The following is a 27,810-nucleotide window of genomic DNA, read 5'->3' as shown; positions in this document are numbered from 1 at the left end:
TGACTTGACTTGATGTGTATTTGCAGCTTACAAATGAATTTAGGCTGTACTTTTAAATGTAAAATATGTGGAAAGTCTGGATTTAAAGCACTGGATGTTAATTCATCATAATTATTCTAGTTAATTTGAAAGACATACAAAAGAGTATTATTTACCGTCTCTTCTTCATCAACATCCTGACCAGCATCCTCTGGCTCTGAGGGGAGAGTTGAAACAGATGTTTCAGAGGGAACAGGTGTGACAGCAGTCCCTGAGGGTCCAGGTGATGAAGGAGACTGTGTGAGGACAAGTTTGGGGTCAGGGATCAGTGAAGGGGATGTGGAGCCCAGTACAGGTGTGGCACTGCTGGTGACCAGGGTGGAAGAACCCAGTGTCAGTGTGGAAGAGGGTGGTGACAGAACAGCCTCCGGATCTGCTATTGTGTGATCCTCGCTGATGTCACAGAAGCCCTCATCTTCATCTCGCTCCTCCACACTGAGGTCCTCAATGAGCTCTGCTGTCTGCTCAGAGTCAGGATTCATGTCCTGCAGTGCCTGACCAGTCTGCTGGAACAGATACTGCACTCCAATGAGCTCACCTGAAATAAAAACAATAAACAAACGGAAATTAAATAGAATGTTGTGTATCATATTTGATACATTAGGCTTTTGTAGTAGCTCATATAGTGTGAGAATATAGAGCTCATCGTCAAGGAGAAAAAAAACAAAACAGTTTTATTTAGAGGCCCAACACGTTTAATTATGTGGGCAAAACATGAAATGAAATGCAATACAATGATGATTGAGAGAAAAGTCTGATGATCATTTTGATATTTACATGAAACATGATTTTCTAATCAAGTGAACCCAAGCTGCTTCAGTCTAGTAACTAGTCATTAAATATTAGTAACAATATAAAAGTTATTCTTACAATTACTTTATAAAATCAGTAAAGGTTTCACAATGAAAAGAAACGTGAAGCACGAGCTGAAGGTGGACACTTTTACAATTATACTAAAAGACTATAATCAATCAGACGACAGAGGCCAGGTTTCCTAAAAATTTTTGATCATGTTGATCATTTAGAGTCCTTTAGAAACTTGCATATCAATTATGATACAATCGACTCTATAGGGTTAAATCTGACATATAGACGGAGGTTACACAGAAATTGCAAGTTGATAAAATAAAAAATATATAAAATAATTCTCACCGGTGTAACATGCAGGGGGACAAAACGTGGGGACCACTTTCCTGCCAAACAGCTTTTCATAATTGCCGTTTACACAGTGAACAAGTTCTCCTGTGTAGCTGCGCAAAGCTGATGGCTCCGATGACAGGGAAGCAGCCTCCCGGTCCTGGTTCCACCGGTGTAGACCCTCCAGCAGATAAATCTGAAAGTTCAGACTGTTTGCACTGGTCCCTGTAAATAGACACAACAGTGTTTAGGAGGTGTTAAAGGAACACACAAAAACACTTAATGCTCTTTCTTTACACATGCACAGTGTGTGTGACAAAGACAATACCTGGGATGAAACGGTTCAGGTGTAAATGAAAGGACTCGAGAGAAGTGGAGCCTCTGGCACATCTGTAGGTCTTCAGAAGCACGCCTCCCTTGTTTAGGCTCCCTGTCTCTGTATAGAGCACAACACCAGGGGGGTCTTGAATGCATAACCCTCTGGCAAGTTTATCCAGAAATGCAGTAATGTTGACAAAGCACTGCAATTCAGTTCATGCTAGAATTAACCAAACATTAAAGTAACACTGACCTGCAGTACATGACCTTTATAGTAACACTTTAGTGCAATGTATGGGATTCTATGGCACTTGGAATTTCAAGTCATGACATTTCAGAAAAAATTGACATGTTGATTGAATCGGATTCAACTGAATTTCACGAAATGACATGTTGTGATGTTTACCGGAAGAAGATGCAGTAGAATTTCATGGCAAGGATTCTTGGAAATTTCTTGGAATGAAATGTCATGGGTTTGGGGGCATGGGGTGGAGTATCATGACACAAGATTCAAGAAATGTCATGTAAAACATTACATTAGCATTAACAAGACATGCCATTAGAATGAAAGAATGATATAAGCCTTAACAAAACATTGTAACAACATTGACACATATGACATGAATATGAGAGTAATACTATTACTGCATTTGTTCAACATTAGTCTTAAAAAAACACTGGATTTCAATTACAGTGCATATGAAGAAATGGACAAAGGCATAAAAGGGAATACAGAAAGCAGCTCCTTTATTTACACGGTCCGTGTATCAAAAAGCACCATTCTGCCCCGTGTGAGGCTCGAACTCACGACCTTCAGATTATGAGACTGACGCGCTGCCTAACTGTGCCAACGAGGCATGTGCTCTGACTCGGGTGAGCGGTGAAGCCCTAGATTCTAGATCATCTGCCATTCCGTGTAGGTGTAAGTGGCCAGCTGACCACTGGGCCTCATGTCAGGATGGCCGAGCGGTCGAAGGCGCTGCGTTCAGGTCGCAGTCTCCCCTGGAGGCGTTGGTTCGAATCCCACTTCTGACAAACCTAACCTTTGGCTGCGGGCTCAAGCTAGGTTCTTTAACCCTCTGGCAAGTTTATCCAGAAATGCAGTAATGTTGACAAAGCACTGCAATTCAGTTCATGCTAGAATTAACCAAACATTAAAGTAACACTGACCTGCAGTACATGACCTTTATAGTAACACTTTAATGCAATGTATGGGATTCTATGGCACTTGGAATTTCAAGTCATGACATTTCAGAAAAAATTGGACATTTTGATTGAATCGGATTCAACTGAATTACACGAAATAACATGTGATGTTTACCGGAAGAAGATGTAGTAGAATTTCATGGCAAGGATTCTTGGAAATTTCTTGGAATGAAATGTCATGGGTTTGGGGGCATGGGGTGGAGTGTCATGACACAAGATTCAAGGAATGTCATGTAAAACATTACATTAGCATTAACAAGACATGCCATTAGAATGAAAGAATGATATAAGCCTTAACAAAACATTGTAACAACACTGACACATATGACATGAATACATGTGATGTTTACCGGAAGAAGATGCAGTAGAATTTCATGGCAAGGATTCTTGGAAATTTCTTGGAATGAAATGTCATGGGTTTGGGGGCATGGGGTGGAGTGTCATGACACAAGATTCAAGGAATGTCATGTAAAACATTACATTAGCATTAACAAGACATGCCATTAGAATGAAAGAATGATATAAGCCTTAACAAAACATTGTAACAACATTGACACATATGACATGAATATGAGAGTAATACTATTACTGCATTTGTTCAACATTAGTCTTAAAAAAACACTGGATTTCAATTACAGTGCATATGAAGAAATGGACAAAGACATAAAAGGGAATACAGAAAGTAGCTCCTTTATTTACACGGTCCCGTGTATCAAAAAGAACCATTCTGCCCCTTGTGAGGCTCGAACTCACGACCTTCAGATTATGAGACTGACGCGCTGCCTAACTGCGCCAACGAGGCATGTGCTCTGACTCAGGTGAGCGGTGAAGCCCTAGATTCTAGATCATCTGCCATTCCGTGTAGGTGCAAAAATGCTGCTGTCCACTGGCCGTCATGTCAGGATGGCCGAGCGGTCTAAGGCGCTGCGTTCAGGTCGCAGTCTCCCCTGGAGGCGTGGGTTCGAATCCCACTTCTGAAAAACCTAACCTTTGGCTGCGGGCTCAAGCTAGAGTCTTTAACCCTCTGGCAAGTTTATCCAGAAATGCAGTAATGTTGACAAAGCACTGCAATTCAGTTCATGCTAGAATTAACCAAACATTAAAGTAACACTGACCTGCAGTACATGACCTTTATAGTAACACTTTAGTGCAATGTATGGGATTCTATGGCACTTGGAATTTCAAGTCATGACATTTCAGAAAAAATGGACATGTTGATTGAATCGGATTCAACTGAATTTCACGAAATGACATGTTGTGATGTTTACCAGAAGAAGATGCAGTAGAATTTCATGGCAAGGATTCTTGGAAATTTCTTGGAATGAAATGTCATGGGTTTGGGGGCATGGGGTGGAGTGTCATGACACAAGATTCAAGGAATGTCATGTAAAACATTACATTAGCATTAACAAGACATGCCATTAGAATGAAAGAATGATATAAGCCTTAACAAAACATTGTAACAACACTGACACATATGACATGAATATGAGAGTAATACTATTACTGCATTTGTTCAACATTAGTCTTAAAAAAACACTGGATTTCAATTACAGTGCATATGAAGAAATGGACAAAGGCATAAAAGGGAATACAGAAAGCAGCTCCTTTATTTACACGGTCCCGTTTATCAAAAAGCACCATTCTGCCCCGTGTGAGGCTCGAACTCACGACCTTCAGATTATGAGACTGACGCGCTGCCTAACTGCGCCAACGTGGCATGTGCTGTGACTCGGGTGAGCGTTGACCCCTAGATTCTAAATCACCTGCCATTCCGTGTAGGTGGAAAAATGCTGCTCATCACTGGCCATCATGTTAGGATGGCCGAGCGGTCTAAGGCGCTGCGTTCAGGTCGCAGTCTCCCCTGTAGGCGTGGGTTCGAATCCCACTTCTGACAAACCTAACCTTTGGCTGCAGGCTCAAGCTAGGTTCTTTAACCCTCTGGCAAGTTTATCCAGAAATGCAGTAATGTTGACAAAACACTGCAATTCAGTTCATGCTAGAATTAACCAAACATTAAAGTAACACTGACCTGCAGTACATGACCTTTATAGTAACACTTTAGTGCAATGTATGGGATTCTATGGCGCTTGGAATTTCAAGTCATGACATTTCAGAAAAAATTGACATGTTGATTGAATCGGATTCAACTGAATTTCACGAAATGACATGTTGTGATGTTTACCGGAAGAAGATGCAGTAGAATTTCATGGCAAGGATTCTTGGAAATTTCTTGGAATGAAATATCATGGGTTTGGGGGCATGGGGTGGAGTGTCATGACACAAGATTCAAGGAATGTCATGTAAAACATTACATTAGCATTAACAAGACATGCCATTAGAATGAAAGAATGATATAAGCCTTAACAAAACATTGTAACAACATTGACACATATGACATGAATATGAGAGTAATACTATTACTGCATTTGTTCAACATTAGTCTTAAAAAAACACTGGATTTCAATTACAGTGCATATGAAGAAATGGACAAAGACATAAAAGGGAATACAGAAAGCAGCTCCTTTATTTACACGGTCCCGTTTATCAAAAAGCACCATTCTGCCCCGTGTGAGGCTCGAACTCACGACCTTCAGATTATGAGACTGACGCGCTGCCTAACTGCGCCAACGTGGCATGTGCTGTGACTCGGGTGAGCGTTGACCCCTAGATTCTAAATCACCTGCCATTCCGTGTAGGTCGAAAAATGCTGCTCACCACTGGCCATCATGTTAGGATGGCCGAGCGGTCTAAGGCGCTGCGTTCAGGTCGCAGTCTCCCCTGTAGGCGTGGGTTCGAATCCCACTTCTGACAAACCTAACCTTTGGCTGCAGGCTCAAGCTAGGTTCTTTAACCCTCTGGCAAGTTTATCCAGAAATGCAGTAATGTTGACAAAACACTGCAATTCAGTTCATGCTAGAATTAACCAAACATTAAAGTAACACTGACCTGCAGTACATGACCTTTATAGTAACACTTTAGTGCAATGTATGGGATTCTATGGCGCTTGGAATTTCAAGTCATGACATTTCAGAAAAAATTGACATGTTGATTGAATCGGATTCAACTGAATTTCACGAAATGACATGTTGTGATGTTTACCGGAAGAAGATGCAGTAGAATTTCATGGCAAGGATTCTTGGAAATTTCTTGGAATGAAATATCATGGGTTTGGGGGCATGGGGTGAAGTGTCATGACACAAGATTCAAGGAATGTCATGTAAAACATTACATTAGCATTAACAAGACATGCCATTAGAATGAAAGAATGATATAAGCCTTAACAAAACATTGTAACAACATTGACACATATGACATGAATATGAGAGTAATACTATTACTGCATTTGTTCAACATTAGTCTTAAAAAAACACTGGATTTCAATTACAGTGCATATGAAGAAATGGACAAAGACATAAAAGGGAATACAGAAAGTAGCTCCTTTATTTACACGGTCCCGTGTATCAAAAAGAACCATTCTGCCCCTTGTGAGGCTCGAACTCACGACCTTCAGATTATGAGACTGACGCGCTGCCTAACTGCGCCAACGAGGCATGTGCTCTGACTCAGGTGAGCGGTGAAGCCCTAGATTCTAGATCATCTGCCATTCCGTGTAGGTGCAAAAATGCTGCTGTCCACTGGCCGTCATGTCAGGATGGCCGAGCGGTCTAAGGCGCTGCGTTCAGGTCGCAGTCTCCCCTGGAGGCGTGGGTTCGAATCCCACTTCTGAAAAACCTAACCTTTGGCTGCGGGCTCAAGCTAGAGTCTTTAACCCTCTGGCAAGTTTATCCAGAAATGCAGTAATGTTGACAAAGCACTGCAATTCAGTTCATGCTAGAATTAACCAAACATTAAAGTAACACTGACCTGCAGTACATGACCTTTATAGTAACACTTTAGTGCAATGTATGGGATTCTATGGCACTTGGAATTTCAAGTCATGACATTTCAGAAAAAATGGACATGTTGATTGAATCGGATTCAACTGAATTTCACGAAATGACATGTTGTGATGTTTACCAGAAGAAGATGCAGTAGAATTTCATGGCAAGGATTCTTGGAAATTTCTTGGAATGAAATGTCATGGGTTTGGGGGCATGGGGTGGAGTGTCATGACACAAGATTCAAGGAATGCAGTAGATGCAGTAGAATTTCATGGCAAGGATTCTTGGAAATTTCTTGGAATGAAATGTCATGGGTTTGGGGGCATGGGGTGGAGTGTCATGACACAAGATTCAAGGAATGTCATGTAAAACATTACATTAGCATTAACAAGACATGCCATTAGAATGAAAGAATGATATAAGCCTTAACAAAACATTGTAACAACACTGACACATATGACATGAATATGAGAGTAATACTTTTACTGCATTTGTTCAACATTAGTCTTAAAAAAACACTGGATTTCAATTACAGTGCATATGAAGAAATGGACAAAGGCATAAAGGGAATACAGAAAGCAGCTCCTTTATTTACACGGTTCTGTGTATCAAAAAGCACCATTCTGCCCCCTGTGAGGCTCGAACTCACGACCTTCAGATTATGAGACTGACGCGCTGCCTAACTGTGCCAACGAGGCATGTGCTCTGACTCGGGTGAGTGGTGAAGCCCTAGATTCTAGATCATCTGCCATTCCGTGTAGGTGCAAAACTGCTGCTGACCACTGGCCGTCATGTCAGGATGGCCGAGCGGTCTAAGGCGCTGCGTTCAGGTAGCAGTCTCCCCTGGAGGCGTGGGTTTGAATCCCACTTCTGAAAAACCTAACCTTTGGCTGCGGGCTCAAGCTAGAGTCTTTAACCCTCTGGCAAGTTTATCCAGAAATGCAGTAATGTTGACAAAGCACTGCAATTCAGTTCATGCTATAATTAACCAAACATTAAAGTAACACTGACCTGCAGTACATGACCTTTATAGTAACACTTTAGTGCAATGTATGGGATTCTATGGCACTTGGAATTTCAAGTCATGACATTTCAGAAAAAATGGACATGTTGATTGAATCGGATTCAACTGAATTTCACGAAATGACATGTGTTTGTTTACCAGAAGAAGATGCAGTAGAATTTCATGGCAAGGATTCTTGGAAATTTCTTGGAATGAAATGTCATGGGTTTGGGGGCATGGGGTGGAGTGTCATGACACAAGATTCAAGGAATGTCATGTAAAACATTACATTAGCATTAACAAGACATGCCATTAGAATGAAAGAATGATATAAGCCTTAACAAAACATTGTAACAACACTGACACATATGACATGAATATGAGAGTAATACTATTACTGCATTTGTTCAACATTAGTCTTAAAAAAACACTGGATTTCAATTACAGTGCATATGAAGAAATGACAGATTATGAGACTGACGCGCTGCCTAACTGCGCCAACGTGGCATGTGCTCTGACTCGGGTGAGCGTTGACCCCTAGATTCTAGATCACCTGCCATTCCGTGTAGGTCCAAAAATGCTGCTCACCACTGACCGTTATATCAGGATGGCCAAGCGGTCTAAGGCGCTGCGTTCAGGTCGCAGTCACCCCTGGAGGCATGGTTTCGAAACCCACTTCTGACAAACCTAACCTTTGGCTGCGGGCTCAAGCTAGGTTCTTTAACCCTCTGGCAAGTTTATCCAGAAATGCAGTAATGTTGACAAAGCACTGCAATTCAAGGAATGTCATGTAAAACATTACATTAGCATTAACAAGACATGCCATTAAAATGAAAGAATGATATAAGCCTTAACAAAACATTCTAACAACACTGACACATATGACATGAATATGAGAGTAATACTATTACTGCATTTGTTCAACATTAGTCTTAAAAAAACACTGGATTTCAATTACAGTGCATATGAAGAAATGGACAAAGGCATAAAAGGGAATACAGAAAGCAGCTCCTTTATTTACACGGTTCCGTGTATCAAAAAGCACCATTCTGCCCCGTGTGAGGCTCGAACTCACGACCTTCAGATTATGCGACTGACGCGCTGCCTAACTGTGCCAACGAGGCATGTGCTCCGACTCGGGTGAGCGGTGAACCCCTAGATTCTAGATCATCTGCCATTCCGTGTAGGTGGAAGTTGCCAGCTGACCACTGGCCGTCATGTCAGGATGGCCGAGCGGTCTAAGGCGCTGTGTTCAAGCTGGGGAACAATAGTCCAACAAAGGTGGGGAAGAAGGGAAGAAAAGGGGAAGGAAGAAAAAGAGAGGGGGAAGAAGAGAAAGAAAAAACGAAGAAAAGAAAGGCTGAAATTTGATGTTCAAAGATATGCCTTCATTAGCATAGATCTTATGATACATTTTCCGGTTTCTTCGTGTGTGAAAATCACGCATTTATATCACACTGTTATGCAATTATGCAATGAACAAAGATGCAAATCATTAATTAGTAACTTATATGCTGTAAAATGTTTCACAAGAATAACAAAATGTACAAATTATATTTTTTATATACAAATGTTATATTGTTGCAGTGTACTGATAAAATATTGTTATAATAAAGTAAAAGTAAATAAGCTAAATGTTTTAATGCATACTGTTCCAGTGTTTATAAAATATACATATGTAATTTGTTTGTTGTTTTTTGATATTCTTTCATTAAAAAAAAAATGTTATTTGCATTATTATGCAACGAACAAAGATGCAACCCATTAAATAGTAACTAATATGAAGAATGTCTGTCACAAGAATAACAAAATGGACAAATTATCTTTTTAAATACAAATGTTATATTGGTGCAGTGTACTGATGAAATATTGTGTTATATGAAAGTAAAAGTAAATAAGCAAATTCTTTTTGAATGCATACTGTTCCAGTGTTAATAAAATATACATATGTAATTTGTTTGTTGTGTTTCTTTGATATTCTTTCATAAAAATATATAATTGCCAATGGAACAGTGTTATTATTTAGTAGTTGTTGTATTATTATTGATCTGATTAAGTATTTTTTTAGGTTACATTCAAACAAGACACTTGCAAATCTGTTATTTGTAATGAACAAAGATGCAACCCATTAAATAGTAACTAATATGCTGAAAATGTCAATCACAAGAATAACAAAATGTATAAATTATATTTTTTATATACAAATGTTATATTGTTGCAGTGTTCTGATGAACTAGTGTTATATGAAAGTCAAAGTCAAAAAGAAATCACTTGCCAATTTGTTTTTATTTTCCAATCATGCCAACAGAACAGTAATGAATATTAAAATGTTAAATACTGGTAACATGTTTTAAAAATAAATAAATAAAATGAAGAGTTAAATAGGTTTTCAAAAACAAGAAATAAAAAGTTAAAATGTTAAATAACGTTAAAAAAAACAATTAAATAATATTCAACATGTATTAACTGTTTAAACAACTGTTTACACTATATACATGATGCTATATACATGAAAATATATACATTATTTGGAAATGGTTCTCCGCATTTCCTCCAACCACACCTCTTTTGAAACAGTCTCAGTCTGTGGGCAGTACACCCTGCCCCTGTACTGGCTATGTCCTGTAGCACTTGTTTTAAATTGCCCACATTTTTTGCAAGTGTTGGCCTCTACGGTTCTCCTGTAGGGTCTCTTGGGCATGGCGTCTGGATTGGCAGCTGGTGAAGCGGGTAAGCGGGTGCCCTGTACAGCTGTTGGCTGTAACAGTGGCTGTACCATTTGCATCCCCTGGGCCATTGGGATGCCCTGGATCATTTGCACTCCCTGGAACATTGGCACACCCTGGAACATTGGCACAGCCTGGAACATGGGCACACCCTGGAAACCTGGTGCTGATGGTATAAGTATATTTGGTACCATCTGCAGTGATGCTCCAGATGCAGATGGTGTCAGCAACGTCTGACTCTGCGCTGGTGCCTTGGGTCTGAGAGGGGGTCGCCCAACAGAAGTCTGCCTCTGCTTTGCCTGACCAGCTGTACTCTCTGGTAGCTTGTACTGGTGCTGCTCCCCTGGTTGTTCTGGCTCAGTCCGTAGACCTTTGGCTACCTGGAGAGGCTCATGAGCTTCAGGGAGGGGCTGAGGCAACTGAATGCCCTGAAGCAGCACAGACAGCTCCTGCTTTTTCTGTCTTTTGTTATACCACTGAATCAGGGTGTTCTGGTTAACCTCCACCAGCTGCATGGATGTTCCTCCCATCACCAAGCTGTTGCCCAGTACAAGCTGCCTTATCCTGCGATAGTCTTGCAGGATCAGAGACCATCTTGACAGGGCTCCCTTGCCTTTTCTTTTGGGGCTTGGGTGGACAGTGCAAAGTCTGATGAAGATGGTCTCCACCAGACGGCAACAGTCAGGCCACTGAGCAGGTGCGCTGCTTGCACCCAGCACACATCTGGTGGTGCTCTCTACACCAGGGTGAGTGGGCTTCTTCGGGACCTTGAAGCGTCCACTCAGCAGTCTCTTTCGGCATCGACTGTCATACACCACCCGTTCCTTGTCCCGGTCATCCAGGTTCTGCCAAAGAGCAATTATGGTGTTGGCTTCCTGGTTGGTCAGGCTGAGGGCTGTGTGGTCCCGGAGATCCACCAGATATTCTGCCAGCTGGTCCACATGTTGATAACCCGGGATATTTTGGTAGTCAACAGCCTATTAAAAAACACAAACATGCAATACAATTATTACATCACATCTGTCTAATGCATAATTCCATATAGTACAAAGCAGAGAGCGCCATTCTTGACATTTTACAAAGCACCAAATAAATAAAGATGACTTGACTTGATGTGTATTTGCAGCTTACAAATGAATTTAGGCTGTACTTTTAAATGTAAAATATGTGGAAAGTCTGGATTTAAAGCACTGGATGTTAATTCATCATAATTATTCTAGTTAATTTGAAAGACATACAAAAGAGTATTATTTACCGTCTCTTCTTCATCAACATCCTGACCAGCATCCTCTGGCTCTGAGGGGAGAGTTGAAACAGATGTTTCAGAGGGAACAGGTGTGACAGCAGTCCCTGAGGGTCCAGGTGATGAAGGAGACTGTGTGAGGACAAGTTTGGGGTCAGGGATCAGTGAAGGGGATGTGGAGCCCAGTACAGGTGTGGCACTGCTGGTGACCAGGGTGGAAGAACCCAGTGTCAGTGTGGAAGAGGGTGGTGACAGAACAGCCTCCGGATCTGCTATTGTGTGATCCTCGCTGATGTCACAGAAGCCCTCATCTTCATCTCGCTCCTCCACACTGAGGTCCTCAATGAGCTCTGCTGTCTGCTCAGAGTCAGGATTCATGTCCTGCAGTGCCTGACCAGTCTGCTGGAACAGATACTGCACTCCAATGAGCTCACCTGAAATAAAAACAATAAACAAACGGAAATTAAATAGAATGTTGTGTATCATATTTGATACATTAGGCTTTTGTAGTAGCTCATATAGTGTGAGAATATAGAGCTCATCGTCAAGGAGAAAAAAAACAAAACAGTTTTATTTAGAGGCCCAACACGTTTAATTATGTGGGCAAAACATGAAATGAAATGCAATACAATGATGATTGAGAGAAAAGTCTGATGATCATTTTGATATTTACATGAAACATGATTTTCTAATCAAGTGAACCCAAGCTGCTTCAGTCTAGTAACTAGTCATTAAATATTAGTAACAATATAAAAGTTATTCTTACAATTACTTTATAAAATCAGTAAAGGTTTCACAATGAAAAGAAACGTGAAGCACGAGCTGAAGGTGGACACTTTTACAATTATACTAAAAGACTATAATCAATCAGACGACAGAGGCCAGGTTTCCTAAAAATTTTTGATCATGTTGATCATTTAGAGTCCTTTAGAAACTTGCATATCAATTATGATACAATCGACTCTATAGGGTTAAATCTGACATATAGACGGAGGTTACACAGAAATTGCAAGTTGATAAAATAAAAAATATATAAAATAATTCTCACCGGTGTAACATGCAGGGGGACAAAACGTGGGGACCACTTTCCTGCCAAACAGCTTTTCATAATTGCCGTTTACACAGTGAACAAGTTCTCCTGTGTAGCTGCGCAAAGCTGATGGCTCCGATGACAGGGAAGCAGCCTCCCGGTCCTGGTTCCACCGGTGTAGACCCTCCAGCAGATAAATCTGAAAGTTCAGACTGTTTGCACTGGTCCCTGTAAATAGACACAACAGTGTTTAGGAGGTGTTAAAGGAACACACAAAAACACTTAATGCTCTTTCTTTACACATGCACAGTGTGTGTGACAAAGACAATACCTGGGATGAAACGGTTCAGGTGTAAATGAAAGGGCTCGAGAGAAGTGGAGCCTCTGGCACATCTGTAGGTCTTCAGAAGCACGCCTCCCTTGTTTAGGCTCCCTGTCTCTGTATAGGGCACAACACCAGGGGGGTCTTGAATGCACTTCACATGCTTCTTCTGGACATTCCAGATGTGCTCCATCCTTTCTCGGTCCAGGAGAGGAACACCCAGGGAGTCTTTGCCCTTGCTGCTCAGGAGCTCTGTAAGCAGCCGCTCAAGGAGAAGGATGGTAGTCTCCTCTCCACAGGTCCTCCTCCGGCAATGGAGTGCCAGCTCATTCCTGGTAAGATGCTTGTTGACATCTTCATCTGTCAGCGCAGGCCAACCCTGGGATATCAACAGCTCTCTCTTTGCTTTGCGAAGCATAGAAACATCAGCCGCATCCCACTCAAAAATGCACGCTGACAGCCGTGACATGAAGATGGGATACAGCTGATGGGCATCAGTTGTACACCCCATGGCAATCCTGCGCATAAAATGCCAGATGTCCAACCGAATCATGAGATCAGGCCACCCTCTGAATCTGGTTTTCAGCTTGGTCTCACCAACATCAGTGCAGCAGCCACAGTCCACGTACAAAACAGCAGGTGGATCCACACTAGCCTGCTGGTACCTTTTCACCAGACCATCGACCATCATGTCCAGTCCTGCTCCTTCCTGTGCTGTCAGCACACTCATGAGCACCTGACCAAACTCATTGCCAACAGAGGTAAGCCAGAGTCCCGTTCCCCTTGCCGTCCCAGCCAGCTTCTTAGTGATCTGCAGTAGATGACAGGAAGCATGCAATGCAATGAAACATCACACCATCTAGAATATGATACTCATGCTCTGATAATGATATAACAGTAAACACCATAAATTAACAAAAATCCCCTGCTAACCTTTTTAGTAGAATCCATCTTCAAGACTGAACCATACGTAGATGTTATCCTTGCATGGATTTCATCCAGCCTTGTCAGGATGTCTTGGCTGTACACGGTGAGCAGCCACTTGCAGCTTGGGACCACTGTAGGCTCTGGGGGTTCCTGGAATTGTATTTGCAACACCCCGGGTCGTTTGAGGAAGTCCACACATTGGGTGGTGTACCGGGCCATACGCTGGAGCCACTCCTCACTGTGGTTCTCACGCAGCTGTTTGATGACCCGCGTGGGACTGTTGCCTAGGCCACGCTCACGCAGGAGCCGAATGACTCTCATATCACAGGCATACCTTAGGAAAAGCAAAATCCACACATTCATATATTTTACGTAATTGATTTGTAAAGTATTTGCAAACATATGTGATGATGGGCTATCAACTGGATGTGGAATTAAAGTGTACTTACTTCCGCGTGAGGATGACCCGAAATTCAGAGCGATGGCCCAGATCCAGCTGTTGCAGGACAGTCTGACTCCAGGACACATGCGAGGCTTTACACTTGGTACAGATGAGGGTTTCTGTGACCATGTTGTACATCCTATCGATGTCCAGAACCTGCCGTGCCCTTTTGTGCAGACCGCCTCCAGTCAGCTGATGCTGCCCGCAGGCAGAATTGGGACAGAGAGCCTTGATCTTCCACAGCTTGTACGGCATCCACAGCAACAGAGCATGACAAAAAAATCTGTCTGGAGCTGGAGCCTGGTTGTAAATAAGTGCTGGCTGTGGTGGGTAATACCAGAGCTGTAGGTTGTCTCGAAGCTCTGGTTTTCACTTGGGCCCCATTTTAAAAAGCCTGCTGGCAATCCACCTGTGATCCTCTGGTGGCAAAGTGTCCGACCACAAACGATGCAGTCGAACTGCAGATGCATCTTGCAGTAATGCCCCCGAAGGAGTAGTCTGTGAAGGAAAAAGACAAAACATTTAGTCTAGCAGGTCATTTATTTAATTACCGCTTTATCTATCCAAGACTACCCTCATATAAAATAGAAAATATTGGATGTCAAATACGTACTTAAGGTTATAGAATAAAATGCATACATTTGTTCCAATAGTTTTCAGAATTGTGTCAGCTGCTAGCACTAATTTGTGTGACTCTACTGAGTTGTGACAGTTAATATGCAAATTCAATTATTTTGGACCAATAAAATTTGAAATTACTTACCGAGACAACATGCAATGAAATATAATATATGTTGCATATATAACAAGAGAAAGAAACAGTCATAACTGTCCAATAATTTTAACTAATCCTAGATGGAATTATACAATACTGTTTAAAGGTCTATGTTCAGTAAGATTCTTTTTGTTTTTGAAATATGATTAAAATACAGTCAAAAACAGTAATAGTGGGAAATAATATTGCAATTTAGGATCGCCGCTTATTTGAATCTGTTTTCAAAAGTATTTACAGTTTTTTTCAATCGCTAACAAGCGCTTACCCATACTTCAGATACTTTTTCCTAAACTCTTAACACAGACTCACACCAACAAAACACAATTGGCCAAATGGATAATTTTCTTCTCAATAACACATTTTGTTACAGATTTTTATGATTGTTTACACACTAAAATAAAAATTTCCACGCAATTTGCAAAATTCTACTCCAATGAGCAAAACCCCTCCACAGATTTGCACAACATTACACACAATGTCTGTTTTACCCTTTTAGCAAAACATTACACACAGTGATTTGTAAAACTCTACACACATTTTCACACCTTAGACACAGATAAGGATTGTGAGGTTACTTCCTTGTCATTACAAAGCCCCGGATTGCCATTGACCACACTAATGAATGAATTGGATATGCACATCCATCAGGAGTTGAAGCACACATGTGCTAATTTGAAAACGCATCACTCAGGAGTGCTATAAAAGGCAGCAGGTGAGTTCACCTGTCTTCAACAAAAATGGAAGGAGCTAGAAGAAGAAGAAGAAGAAGAAGAGTGAGAATAAGAGGGGGGGCTCAAAGAGGAGATGAAGGAGGTAGAGGAAGAGGAGAAGGAGGTAGATGAAGAGGAGAAGGAGGTAGAGGAAGAGGAGAAGGAGGTAGAGGAAGAGGAGAAGGAGGTAGAGGAAGAGGTGAAGGAGGTAGATGAAGAGGAGAAGGAGGTAGAGGAAGAGGAGAAGGAGGTAGAGGAAGAGGTGAAGGAGGTAGATGAAGAGGAGAAGGAGGTAGAGGTTTTCAAAATTGCGTGTAAACAATTGAAAAAAACTGTAAATATATACTAACTCTTCATTTCAAAATAGAACACATCTTTCTCTGCACACACTAACTTTACCAAAACACTGGAAATCTGACTCAGAATGAAATTATTCTGTCAAAGAATAACACTTGTTTTCACTTCACAAGGTACATGCAGTCAATCAAAGTACTAGGGTTTCAAAATACTGGCTATTGTATTACAAAAACTTCATAGACTTTTGTGTTTCAGTTTTACAGGTATTTGCATACAAAACATGCAATCCACCATTTTTACACTAAATGTATTGGTTGGGAACTGTATGTCCACATGTACAGTATTCCAGTAAAAAGCAAATCAGTTTTTTTTCCCTTTACTGTTTACCAGCCTCTCTTAGCGAAAGACCGTGGTTGATTACATGGTCAATGAGAGTGGCACGAATTTCATCACTGACTACTGTTCTTGCAGCCTTTGGAAGTCCTTAGGCCTGCTCTTCTCCCTGGCCCTGCTCCTCTCACTGCACCTCTCATCTCTCACTGCACCTCTCACTGCACATCTCACTGCACCTCTCACTGCACATCTCACTGCACATCTCACTGCACCTCTCGCACATCTCACTGCATCTCTCACTGCACATCTCACTGCACATCTCACTGCACCTCTATCTGCACATCTCACTGCACCTCTCACTGCACCTCTCACTGCACATCTCACTGCACATCTCACTGCACATCTCACTGCACATCTCACTGCACATCTCACTGCATCTCTCACTGCACATCTCACTGCACATCTCACTGCACCTCTATCTGCACATCTCACTGCACCTCTCACTGCACCTCTCACTGCACCTCTCACTGCACATCTCACTGCACATCTCACTGCACCTCTCACATCTCACTGCACCTCTCACTGCACATCTCACTGCACCTCTCACTGCACATCTCACTGCACATCTCACTGCACATCTCACTGCATCTCTCACTGCATCTGTCACTGCACATCTCACTGCACATCTCACTGCATCTCTCACTGCACCTCTCACTGGGCCTGCTCTTCTCCCTGGGCCCCTTGCTCTTACTCTTCCTCGTCCAGACATTACAGTGTTTGTCTTTTTCTGTTTCCAAAAACATCACTCCTCAAAGTCCTCCTTTTAATGTATAAGTGTCAATGTAACAGAAAAAAATAACCCCTGCCACTGAGTCTAAGCCAGACTGGAATCAGCTATGGTTGGCCCAATTTACCCAACATAAATCAGGTGTGTGTCAATTATTCAATTGTTTGTTTATTATCAGCTGAGATATATTGTTTTTGAACTGATATCATTGAAGAAGCCGAGGTTTTTATACTGTATCTAAGGTTTGGAATATTGTTTTTGCTATTGTGGGGTGGTGTGTGTTAACATTTGTAAATACTACAAAAACAATCCATAATTTTGTTGGGAGGTATAGCTTGTCTGTTAAGAAAATGTAAGCATTGTGGAAATGTGTTCACTGACTGCATATTGTGTGAAAACTGTATATTATTGCTCTTAATTCATTATGATAAGATTTCCTGCATACAAAATATATTTCTAAAAAGTGCACAGATGTGGAATGTGTCTTAGAATGCAATGTGGATTATGCCAGTACTTACAGAGACAGTGGTGCTTGGTGTAGGGGCACTGGACACTGCTGCGCTGGGTTGGTCAACAGCCTGAGATGTTTCCTGGAATACAAAATATGTTTCTAAAAAGTGCACAGATGTGGAATGTATCTTAGAATGCAAGTTTCTAAAAAGTGCACAGATGTGGAATTTGTCTTAGAATGCAATGTGGATTATGCCAGTACTTACAGAAACAGTGGTGCTTGGTGTAGGGGCACTGGACACTGCTGCGCTGGGTTGGTCAACAGCCTGAGATGGTCTCCTAGCCACACTCAGATTTGGCTTTGCAGCAGCAATGTGGGACCCACCAAATCTTGGTTTGGTAAACTAAAAAAGGGCAAAACAATTTCAATGAAAAGACAAATTGAATTGTAACAGCACATTGGCCAAAAATATAATAAAATGTAAAATGAGAAAATATCTATTGATCCTATCATTCATTATATAACTAAAGGACCTGCTTTCTTTCTTTAACTTATTTTTTTGTCTGTGTATTACCACACTCTACTACTTATACAGATTGAAATAAGCACAGTTAGAATAGAAAAATGTGTGGGAAGGTATTGCTAGAATGTGAGTATATAGTAATTTAACAAGTACCTTTTAAAAATGACTTAAAATCAAAAATAGTTTGCACATAGTTTGTAAGAGAAAGTGTTTATTAACAGTAATGAAGGTTACCCTTGAAATGGCAACAAAGCAGATTCATGATGACTTAATTAATAATACGTGTATAATTAATTGTGCATAAGTGGAATGTTACCTGAGAAATACAGAATGAAAGACGTAGCTTCAGTAGCCAGTTGGAAAAATCAAGAGAGATGCCATGAAGGACGCGAGTGTCCTTTAACCCATAATGGCAAAGCCCAATTAGAGAGGAAGAGGAGAATGCAAGAGCAGAGCCCAGAGAAGAAAGAGAGATCACATAGGTTACATTGTTCTTTCACCATTTTACTTGATCTAAACCAACCTGAGACAGTGAAACTGACCAATAAGCAGACTACAGCCGCCCCTGTACAAGGTGTCACAGCTGGCAGGTAGGTGTAAAAACATACCAGCCATTTCCACTGAACTTAAACCTTTATACTAAACGTATATTAAAACTGCAATTATATATATATAAAAAAAATGTTATTACCTTTGACAAACTTGGTATAATTTTAGAAGTAGGCTGGGGTGGGAGCTGACGCTGATTCTGCGCCATGACCTCCTGTGCTGGTCCAGTAGCGGCAGACTGTTGTTCAACAACCCTTGGTGCTTGTCCAATAGAGGCTGTGGCCTGCTTAAGACAACCACAAAAATACATAGGCTACAATAATTGTTGAACGAGAAGAATTTGTTCAGTAAATTATACATATATAAAAAAAATACAAGTTACATCTTTACATTGTTACCTTTTGAGTGTGAAAACCACATATGCACTTTGGGACCGCTCCGAGCAAGGTTGTCTGGCCGCGAGACTGCATCGGACATCTTTCAATCTGTAAACATTATCACACATATAACATAGAATACATGCATTTCTAACTTATCAGTATGAATGCCACATTAATTTATTGTAGTCTGTCATTTATTTTTATTCATGTTCTTTGAAGGGGAGATACAAACTGTAAAATTAGAGATAAAGAGTGAGTAAAGTTTGTATCCTCCTTTAAAAGAACAAGAGAGGAACATTTCACACCTTCAAAAAAACATCCATTCACTCAACATCCCCACCCCCACTGCCTCAAATCTCTGAATCTCCCAGTGCAAAAAAAAAGGTTTTTTTTTTTACATAAATAAACATAAATCTCAAATACCTGCAACATTATCTACATACATATCTATAAATAATGATGACAATGAATTAAATGATTAGGATTACAATTATTACATCATGCAAAGGTGATAAAAGCACACTCACCCTTTGATACTCGTCATGCCACTTTTTCTGTCGAGGAGCTGGCCTGTTACCCTCATTTGATGGCCAAACTCCTGTGCTGGCAAACTTTTTTAGCCTTGCAATCCAGTCAGTATCTGACATGGCTTTATGGGATTTTTTGCCAGACATTTTTTTGTTGGGGGGCTAACGGTTAGGTTATATCGTTTTGAACAAAACTACTATAATACAAATTATTTCTTTAAAAAAAGCACACACGATATTTACAATTATAATATATACAATTATATACAAATATAAAATTACATTGTCCGAAAATACAGTTAAAGTTACCGAAAAATAAGTTTCGCAGTCCTCCGTTAAAATGATGATGCCTGACCTCCGTGACAGTGATGCTCGACGTCTGAACTTTTTGACCTCTGACACGCCCCTCAGGATATGTCATTACTTCGTACACCTTCGGCTCAGTTCGGCAACTTGATTGACACTCGGCTAGCTTCCTGACTCCTCCTCCTAGCGGTGCTAAGCGTAAACGTGCCATCGACATTTCCTTGTACTCTGATTGGTCAAATGTCGAAAATGATAAGGAAAAAGTCAAGAATGGCGCTCTCTGATTGGCTGCAAATGTTATAATGTCGAGAATGGCGCTCTCTAATTGGCTGCAAATGTTATAGCGCGTCGACGTGATTGGCTGTGGCGTTCAACATTGTTCAACATTATCCCCATTTTGACGGACTATCCTTCGGCAGCTGGCGTTCAGGTCGCAGTCTCCATTGGAGGCGTGGGTTTGAATCCCACTTCTGACAAACCTAACCTTTGGCTGCGGGCACAAGCTAGAGTCTTTAACCCTCTGGCAAGTTTATCCAGAAATGCAGTAATGTTGACAAAGCACTGCAATTCAGTTCATGCTAGAATTAACCAAACATTAAAGTAACACTGACCTGCAGTACATGACCTTTAAAGTAACACTTTAGTGCAATGTATGGGATTCTATGGCACTTGGAATTTCAAGTCCTGACATTTCAGAAAAATTGTAAAGCAAACGTGTTATCCACTACACTACGGAAACCTATTGATGAGACGCATGTGCTTTTTAGAAGATGGCTGCTTCCCATAATCTGCCCTGCAAGCAGTGTGACAGCCTGTAAATTCCACAAACAACAGAACAGAGGTCATTCAGCATGGCAGTCTGCCTACAGCTCCTTGGTACGATGGCCTTGACCTGTCTCAAAAGTAAGGGTTTTGTAGCGAATTGCAGGATTACAGCGAAACACAGGAAACCTCAATGGTCATTTGTTTTATTTTTGTCCTTTTCTAAAGAGATTAAACCACAAACATTCCTGCAAGTGTACCAACCTGCTCAACAGAAAATCACATACGAAATTTTTGCAAAAACCACCCACAGTTTCCGCCCAGTTTCGAACTGGGGACCTTTCATGTGTGAGGCAAACGTGATAAACACTACACTACGGAAACAGTCTTCATGTTGCAGACATAAATCTTTAGGTGCACGCTTGTTAAAAAGCATATAAAGGAAATGAGCGCTGCACCCACCTAGCGTGGTAAACAGTTTAAATTTTCGGTCAGAATCCAACCACTGTTTCTGCTCGGTTGCGAACCGAGGACCTTTTGCGTGTTAGGCGAACGTGATGACCACTACACTACAGAAACCTATTGATGAGAGACATGTGCTTTTTAGAAGATGGCTCCTTCCCATAATCTGCTCTGCAAGCAGTGTGACAGTCTGTAAATTCCACAAACAACAGAACAGAGGTTATTCGGCATGGCAGTCTGCCTACAGCTCCTTGGTACGATGGCCTTCACCTGTCTCAAAAGTAAAGGTGTTGTAGCGAATTGCAGCATTTATATTTAAAATGCATCCACTTGTTTCCGGACAGTTTTGAACTGAGGACCTTTCGCGTGTAAAGCGAACGTGATAACCACTACAATACGGAAACTTGATTTGGACGTCAGTCCCTACGCTTCTAGGGTACGCTTGTTCAAAAGCGACTGAAACTATAGACTGCCCAGTGTTTTTAACATGGCAAAAAGCTGCTAATTTTGTTGGCAGACCAAACATGTTTTATTACTGTACAGGAAACCTCAAAGGCCATTTGTTTTATTTTTGTCCTTTTCTAAAGAGATTAAACCACAAACATCCCTGCAAGTGTACAGACCTGCTCAACAGAAAATCACATACGATATTTTTGCAAAAACCACCCATAGTTTCCACCCAGTTTCGAACTGGGGACCTTCTGCGTGTAAGGGGAATGTGATAACCATTACACTATGGAAACACATCTTCAGGATTCAGACATAAATCATTAGGTGCACGCTTTTTAAAAAGCGTATAAAGGAAATGAGCGCTACACCCACCTAGCGTGGCAAACAGTTTAAATCTTCTGTCAGAAGACAACTGCTGTTTCTGCTCAGTTTCGAACCAAGGACCTTACGCACTTTAGGCGAACGTGATGAACACTACACTACAGAAACCTATTGATGAGGTCATTCGGCATGGCAGTCTGCCTACAGCTCCTTGGTACGATGGCCTTCACCTGTCTCAAAAGTAAGGGTTTTGTAGCGAATTGCAGCATTTATGTCTAAAGTGCCTCCACTTGGGAGATCCAGTCCTTTACTGCTGCCAAAAGACCGGTACAAAAGTTTTGCTCCAGCAAACAAGTTACAGGAGGAGCTGGCCAGGGTCCCCAGACAACTGTTTTAATGACAGCTTGAGCAAAATGCAACGTGTTGGCCAGGAATCGAACCCGGGTCAAATGCTTAGAAGGCAGATATTCTCACCACTATACCACCAACGCAAGACCATTGGGTGTAGGCTTAAAAAAATTGCATGAACTTATTGACCTGACCTACCAGGCACCATATTAAAAAAGAGGTCTCTAATATAATAATGTAACATGTTTTATACAGACACTTCATATTTAAATGGTATTAGATTATTTTTTGGATTCACTGGCTTCTGTGAAGCGTTGAGTTAAAATGATGCATGACGCCGTTCCTGGAAATCGCGCTGTTCGGGGACAACTACCTGTCTCTGCAACTCCTCTTTAGTATAGTGGAAAGTATCTCCGCCTGTCACGCTATAGTCTGGGGTTCGATTCCCTGATGGAGAGATCCAGTTCTTTACTGCTGCCAAAAGACATTAACAAAAGTTTTGCTCCATCAAACAAGTTACAGGAGAAGTTGGCAAGGGGCCCGGACGACTGTTCTAAAGACAGCTTGAGAAAAATGCAATTCGTTGGGCGGGAATCGAACCCATACAGCAAGAATGGACAGACCCAGGAATTGAACCCATACAGGAAGAATTCTCATAATCAAGGTATTTAATTTAAAAATGTGAGACTTTTTATACAGACACTTCATATTTAAATGGTATTAGATTCTTTTTTTTGGATTCACTGGCTTCTGTGAAGCGTTGAGCTAATATGACGCTGTTCCTGGAAATGGGAAGGCTGTTTGTAGCGAGCTGTAGTCGCGCTGATCGGGGGTGGCAACCTGTCTCTGCAACTCCTTGTTAGTATATGGGAAAGTATCTCCGCCTGTCAAGCGTAAGACCGGGGTTCGATTCCCCGACGGGGAGATCCAGTCCTTTACTGCTGCCAAAAGACCAGTACAAAAGTTTTGCTGCAGCAAACGAGTTACAGGAGGAGCTGGCCAGGGTCCCCAGACAACTGTTTTAACGACAGCTTGAGCAAAATGCAATGCGTTGGCAGGTAATCGAACCCAGGTCAACTGCTTGGAAGGCAGCTATGCTCACCACTATACCACCAACGCAAGACCGTTGGATGTAGGCTGGAAGCCCTGTTGTGCGGTCAGCAAGGAAATTTTGCAATACATTAGCAGCTGGCAGGTGCAGATGAACTGAAACTCTCTTTGTTTGGACCTGGCACTTAAAAAAAATTGCATGAACTTATTGACTTGACCTACCAGGCTCCATATTAAAAAACAAGGTCTCTAATTTAATAATGTAACACGTTTTATACAGACACTTCATATTTGACACATGACGCCGTTCCTGGAAGTCGCGCTGATCAGGTACATCTACCGGTCTCTACAACTCCTCGTTAGTATAGTCGAGGTATAGTATAGTAGTATAGTATAGTATTTTTAGAAGATGGCTCCTTCCCATAATCTGCCCTGCAAGCAGTGTGACAGTCTGTAAATTCCACAAACAACAGTATAGAGGTCATTCGGCATGGCAGTCTACCTACAGCTCTTGGGTACGATGGCCTTCATCTGTCTCAAAAGTAAGGGTTTTGTAGCGAATTGCAGCATTTATATTTAAAATGCCTCCACTTGTTTCCGCCGGGTTTTGAACTGAGAACTTTTCGCGTATAAAGCGAACATGATAACCACTACACTACGGAAACTTGATTTGTATGTCAGTCCCACCTCTTCTAGGGCACGCTTGTTCAAAAGCAAATTAAACTATAGACTGCCCAGTGTTTTCAACATGGCAAAAGCTGCTAATTTTGTTGGCAGACCAAACATTTTTTTATTACTGTACAGGAAACCTCAATGGTCATTTGTTTTATTTTTGTCCTTTTCTAAAGAGATTGAACCACAAACATCCCTGCAAGTGTACTGACCTGCTCAACAGAAAATCGCATATGAAATTTTTACAAAAACCACCCACAGTTTCCGCCCAGTTTCGAACCTTCGCGTGTGAGGCGAACAGTCTGCCTACAGCTCCTTGGTACGATGGCCTTCAACTGTCTCAAAAGTAAGGGTTTGTAGCGAATTGCAGCATTTATATTTAAAATGCCTCCACTTGTTTCCGGCCAGTTTTGAACTGAGGACCTTTCGCGGCGGGAGTCGAAAATGGTTAAGCTTAACTTCCCTTAACTTTTCCCATTCATTCTCTATGGTAGTGCTTAACACTACGGATGCAATATACCTTTGGCCACACGTAGACTTCCTGGCGCTGTTTCGCTTTTCCGTGGCGGGTAGTTTAAAAAGCATAGTGTCATCTGTCAGTCATTCGCAGTGGAGGAGGGGAGACCCGTTTTACGAACGGAGAGATATTTGTTTACCGACTTGTCAGTAAACTTGTTTTGTTTTGTTGCTGTCTAAACTACCTGCAGACAGATTTTCCCTCAGGTGACCGCATATACATTATTATTCAAATATTTTATCATTTAAATTGCATGTATATTGTCATGTAATCGTATTGTTATCGTGTTGAATGGATTGTGACGATAAGAAACAGTAAACTCCTCGTTGTGAATACAGCTGTTATTTTATAAGAGTATCTTTGTTTGTAAAGGTGAATGTTTCATCCTAATCTCTCACTATGCTTAAAATATATGTTAACAGTGCAGTAAGATGTAATGTGCAGTAGTATGGAGGACCAAACTTGCAATTAAAAATGAATGAATAAATAAATGAATAAATAGATAGATAAATAAATGTGATAATAGGAAAATAAATAAAGGAATAAACGACTTGATAAAATAAATATGATTCATTTTAATCAAATGTATTTTTGTATATTTTTCCCCTAATTTATAATTTTTTGCTTTTATATTTTAATGTATTTGTATAATTTTTAATTGTATTTATTTATTATTTTATTTATTTGTTTGTTCCATTTATTCTTATATTTATTTATGCATTCATTTATTTGTATATTTATTTATTCCAATATGTATTTATTTCCAGATTTATTTATTTTAATCTTTATTTATTTTTATTTTTATTTCTTTATTTTTATATCTATTCTTACATTTTTTTGATGTGCATGATAATTAGGTTGGTTGGTCTTGCTTACCAAATATAAATATTAATTAACAAATAAATAAAAGCAGAAAATAAATTAAGGGAAATAATACAAAAATTTGTTTGATAAAGAATAAATCATATTTATTTTATCAAGTCGTTTATTCCTTTATTTATTTTCCTATTATCAAATTTATCTTTTTATTTGTTTACATGTTTATTTATTAATTTAATTTCTGCGGGTTTGGTCCTCCTATAATGTAATTAATATCAGACACACACATATATTACATTTAAATTACAAACAAATATATATATGTGTACAATTTAATGGTATAATTTAACATTTTTAATTAGTTAACTTGTTAACTTTTTATATATACATATATAAATTTTTAAAGCAATTTAAATAATGAATATTAAATAATGCAAATTTAATAAACAGTACGTGCTCTAAGGCTGCATTTATTCAGTTAAGAAACAGTAATATTATAGAATATTATAGCATTGTAAAATAACTCTTTTATATATATCACTGATGCTTTAGTATTAACTGTCTTATTTCATTTTGTTACTGTAAGTATTTAAATGCTTATGCTGAGACGCTAATGAATACATTCTGATTTCAGAACAGCATCATGAAGAAAACAGTGTTCTTCCCAGGGAAAGTCAAAGTGTCTTTCAGGAAAGGCCCATCAGGCCATTAACGCCGGGACCCATCAGAAGAGGCAAAAAGAATTAAAGACAACCCTTCACTGCAGGACAAGTCAACACCTCAAAGAGAAAATCTGGTCAAGTTGAACGCCCGTTCTGTTGTGTTACATAGAGGAGGGGATGTCTCTGACAAGCAAGAGGTGTTGGGAGAATGCATTCTTCAGTTCGGCAAGTACAAGGGCAAGTCTTTCAAGTGGTTATTAGAGAATGATGGCAGCTATGCTTTGTACCTGTCCGATAAGGTTGAGGAAGAAGAACAGGCTGGGCAGTTCAACCCAGAGGGTCCATGCAAGGATAGCCTCATTTCCTTTCTTGAGTATTCAAGAAGCTTCAAGGAAATTGAAGATCTTAAACAGTATCTGTCTCAAAGGCCAGACGCAGTGCCTTTTTTGACAGAGGATGACAATACTGTTGGATTTGGATCCAGAGCACAAGACACTTGGAGGAAGATTTGGGATACCAGGGCAGACGGATATGCTTTCTTTATAATGAGGCAGAACTGTGTGCCAGGCAGCAAAATGTACAATTTGCAGCAGTATCTTTTAAAACAGCAGCAAAAACAGATGACCAAAAACACTCCTCCGATGCCCTCACCATCAGCTTCCGCTGCAAGACCACCTGTTCCTTCCATTACTGACTCTGATCAGCCTGGTGAGTTAATAAAATTCATGCAAGTTTGCTTATATTGATTCTTAAAGCCTGCCTAGCTACTGATGCATTTGTCATATTTTATAGTAATGGAGGAGGATGAAGAACTGGAGAGGATGATGCTTAGTATTTCTCCAACAAAATATCTCACCCAGCTGAGTAAGTAAATCAAGTATCGTGTCATGTGTGTTATATATACCCATGTCAAATTCTTATAAAATTGGTATAAAATTGTACATACTGGAGAGAAACCATTCAAATTATAATGCTTATTTTTTAGGATCATCTGCAGCCACAGGATCCACAGTCTTATCTACAACAGGTTACTTTACACATCAGTTTTGGAGGCTTATTCGGTTACATACACACTTATCTTACATTTCTGTTTTTTAATTATCTTATTTGTTGTTTTGGCACTGTTCTTGCCTGTTCTAAAAAACATGTTCTTTTGTTCTAACTACTGTTAAGGTTTGAATATACCAGTGGTGAGGGTGAGTGCACTTCATGAATTGTATGCATGCTATTTAAACTGTTTTTATTTGTTGTGAAAAAGTGGACTGTTTACTTACAGACATTTGAACATTATCAGAATGTGCATTACTAGAATAAATAACAAAATACATAGAATAAAATAATAAATAATGATTAGTCATTTAATGTAGTCAAGACAATCAAATACATATCATGTACATTCAGTGTTTTAATATGTTTTTAATTTCCTCCCTGTGCTTTTCCTTGCAGCTCTGCCGCAGCCTCCATCAACATCAGCTCCTGTGTGTAGGCCTTCTTCACAGGGTGAAGGCTTTATACCACCTCAAGCAGCACAATCAGCACCTACACCTGCACCAATGCCGTCTGCACTGACTGAAACCCCTGTTCCCAGCTACTTGAACAAAAAAAGTAAAGACAGTTAAACACACGAGCATTAAATGTGTTATACACGCATATATATATATATATATATATATATGCATTTATTTCCTTTGCTTTGTGTTCCGTGCAGTTCTGCCACAGCCTTCACCACCATCACATGCAGTCTCTAGTTCTCCCAATCCACCAGCTCCTGTGTGTAGACCTTCTTCACAGACTGATGGCTCTGTACCACCTCCTGCAGCACAATCAGCACC

General features: G+C 40.4%; 10 non-coding genes across 10 annotated transcripts; 5 read left to right on the top strand and 5 right to left on the bottom strand.

Annotated features, from left to right (window-relative positions):
- Positions 1 to 2,277: 2,277 nt before the first annotated feature.
- trnam-cau (transfer RNA methionine (anticodon CAU)) lies at positions 2,278 to 2,351 on the bottom strand. The gene has a single exon. It is a non-coding gene; the product is annotated as a tRNA-Met (tRNA).
- A 95-nt stretch (positions 2,352 to 2,446) lies between these two features.
- trnal-cag (transfer RNA leucine (anticodon CAG)) lies at positions 2,447 to 2,529 on the top strand. Its single transcript has one exon. It is a non-coding gene; the product is annotated as a tRNA-Leu (tRNA).
- An 899-nt stretch (positions 2,530 to 3,428) lies between these two features.
- trnam-cau (transfer RNA methionine (anticodon CAU)) lies at positions 3,429 to 3,502 on the bottom strand. The gene has a single exon. It is a non-coding gene; the product is annotated as a tRNA-Met (tRNA).
- A 95-nt stretch (positions 3,503 to 3,597) lies between these two features.
- On the top strand, positions 3,598 to 3,680 carry trnal-cag (transfer RNA leucine (anticodon CAG)). Its single transcript has one exon. It is a non-coding gene; the product is annotated as a tRNA-Leu (tRNA).
- Positions 3,681 to 4,346: 666 nt separating this feature from the next.
- Positions 4,347 to 4,420, bottom strand: trnam-cau (transfer RNA methionine (anticodon CAU)). Its single transcript has one exon. It is a non-coding gene; the product is annotated as a tRNA-Met (tRNA).
- A 94-nt stretch (positions 4,421 to 4,514) lies between these two features.
- trnal-cag (transfer RNA leucine (anticodon CAG)) lies at positions 4,515 to 4,597 on the top strand. Its single transcript has one exon. It is a non-coding gene; the product is annotated as a tRNA-Leu (tRNA).
- Positions 4,598 to 5,263: 666 nt separating this feature from the next.
- trnam-cau (transfer RNA methionine (anticodon CAU)) lies at positions 5,264 to 5,337 on the bottom strand. Its single transcript has one exon. It is a non-coding gene; the product is annotated as a tRNA-Met (tRNA).
- A 94-nt stretch (positions 5,338 to 5,431) lies between these two features.
- trnal-cag (transfer RNA leucine (anticodon CAG)) lies at positions 5,432 to 5,514 on the top strand. The gene has a single exon. It is a non-coding gene; the product is annotated as a tRNA-Leu (tRNA).
- Positions 5,515 to 6,180: 666 nt separating this feature from the next.
- On the bottom strand, positions 6,181 to 6,254 carry trnam-cau (transfer RNA methionine (anticodon CAU)). Its single transcript has one exon. It is a non-coding gene; the product is annotated as a tRNA-Met (tRNA).
- Positions 6,255 to 6,349: 95 nt separating this feature from the next.
- Positions 6,350 to 6,432, top strand: trnal-cag (transfer RNA leucine (anticodon CAG)). The gene has a single exon. It is a non-coding gene; the product is annotated as a tRNA-Leu (tRNA).
- The last annotated feature ends 21,378 nt before the right edge of the window (positions 6,433 to 27,810 follow it).

The sequence above is a fragment of the Siphateles boraxobius genome, unplaced genomic scaffold (genome assembly GCF_051911475.1).
Source record: "Siphateles boraxobius isolate OS27281-9 unplaced genomic scaffold, OSU_SipBor_1 6, whole genome shotgun sequence".
NCBI classification, from domain to species: Eukaryota; Metazoa; Chordata; class Actinopteri; order Cypriniformes; family Leuciscidae; genus Siphateles; species Siphateles boraxobius.
The sequence above is the reverse complement of the archived record's forward strand: the minus strand, read 5'-3'. Positions and strand labels throughout refer to the sequence as shown.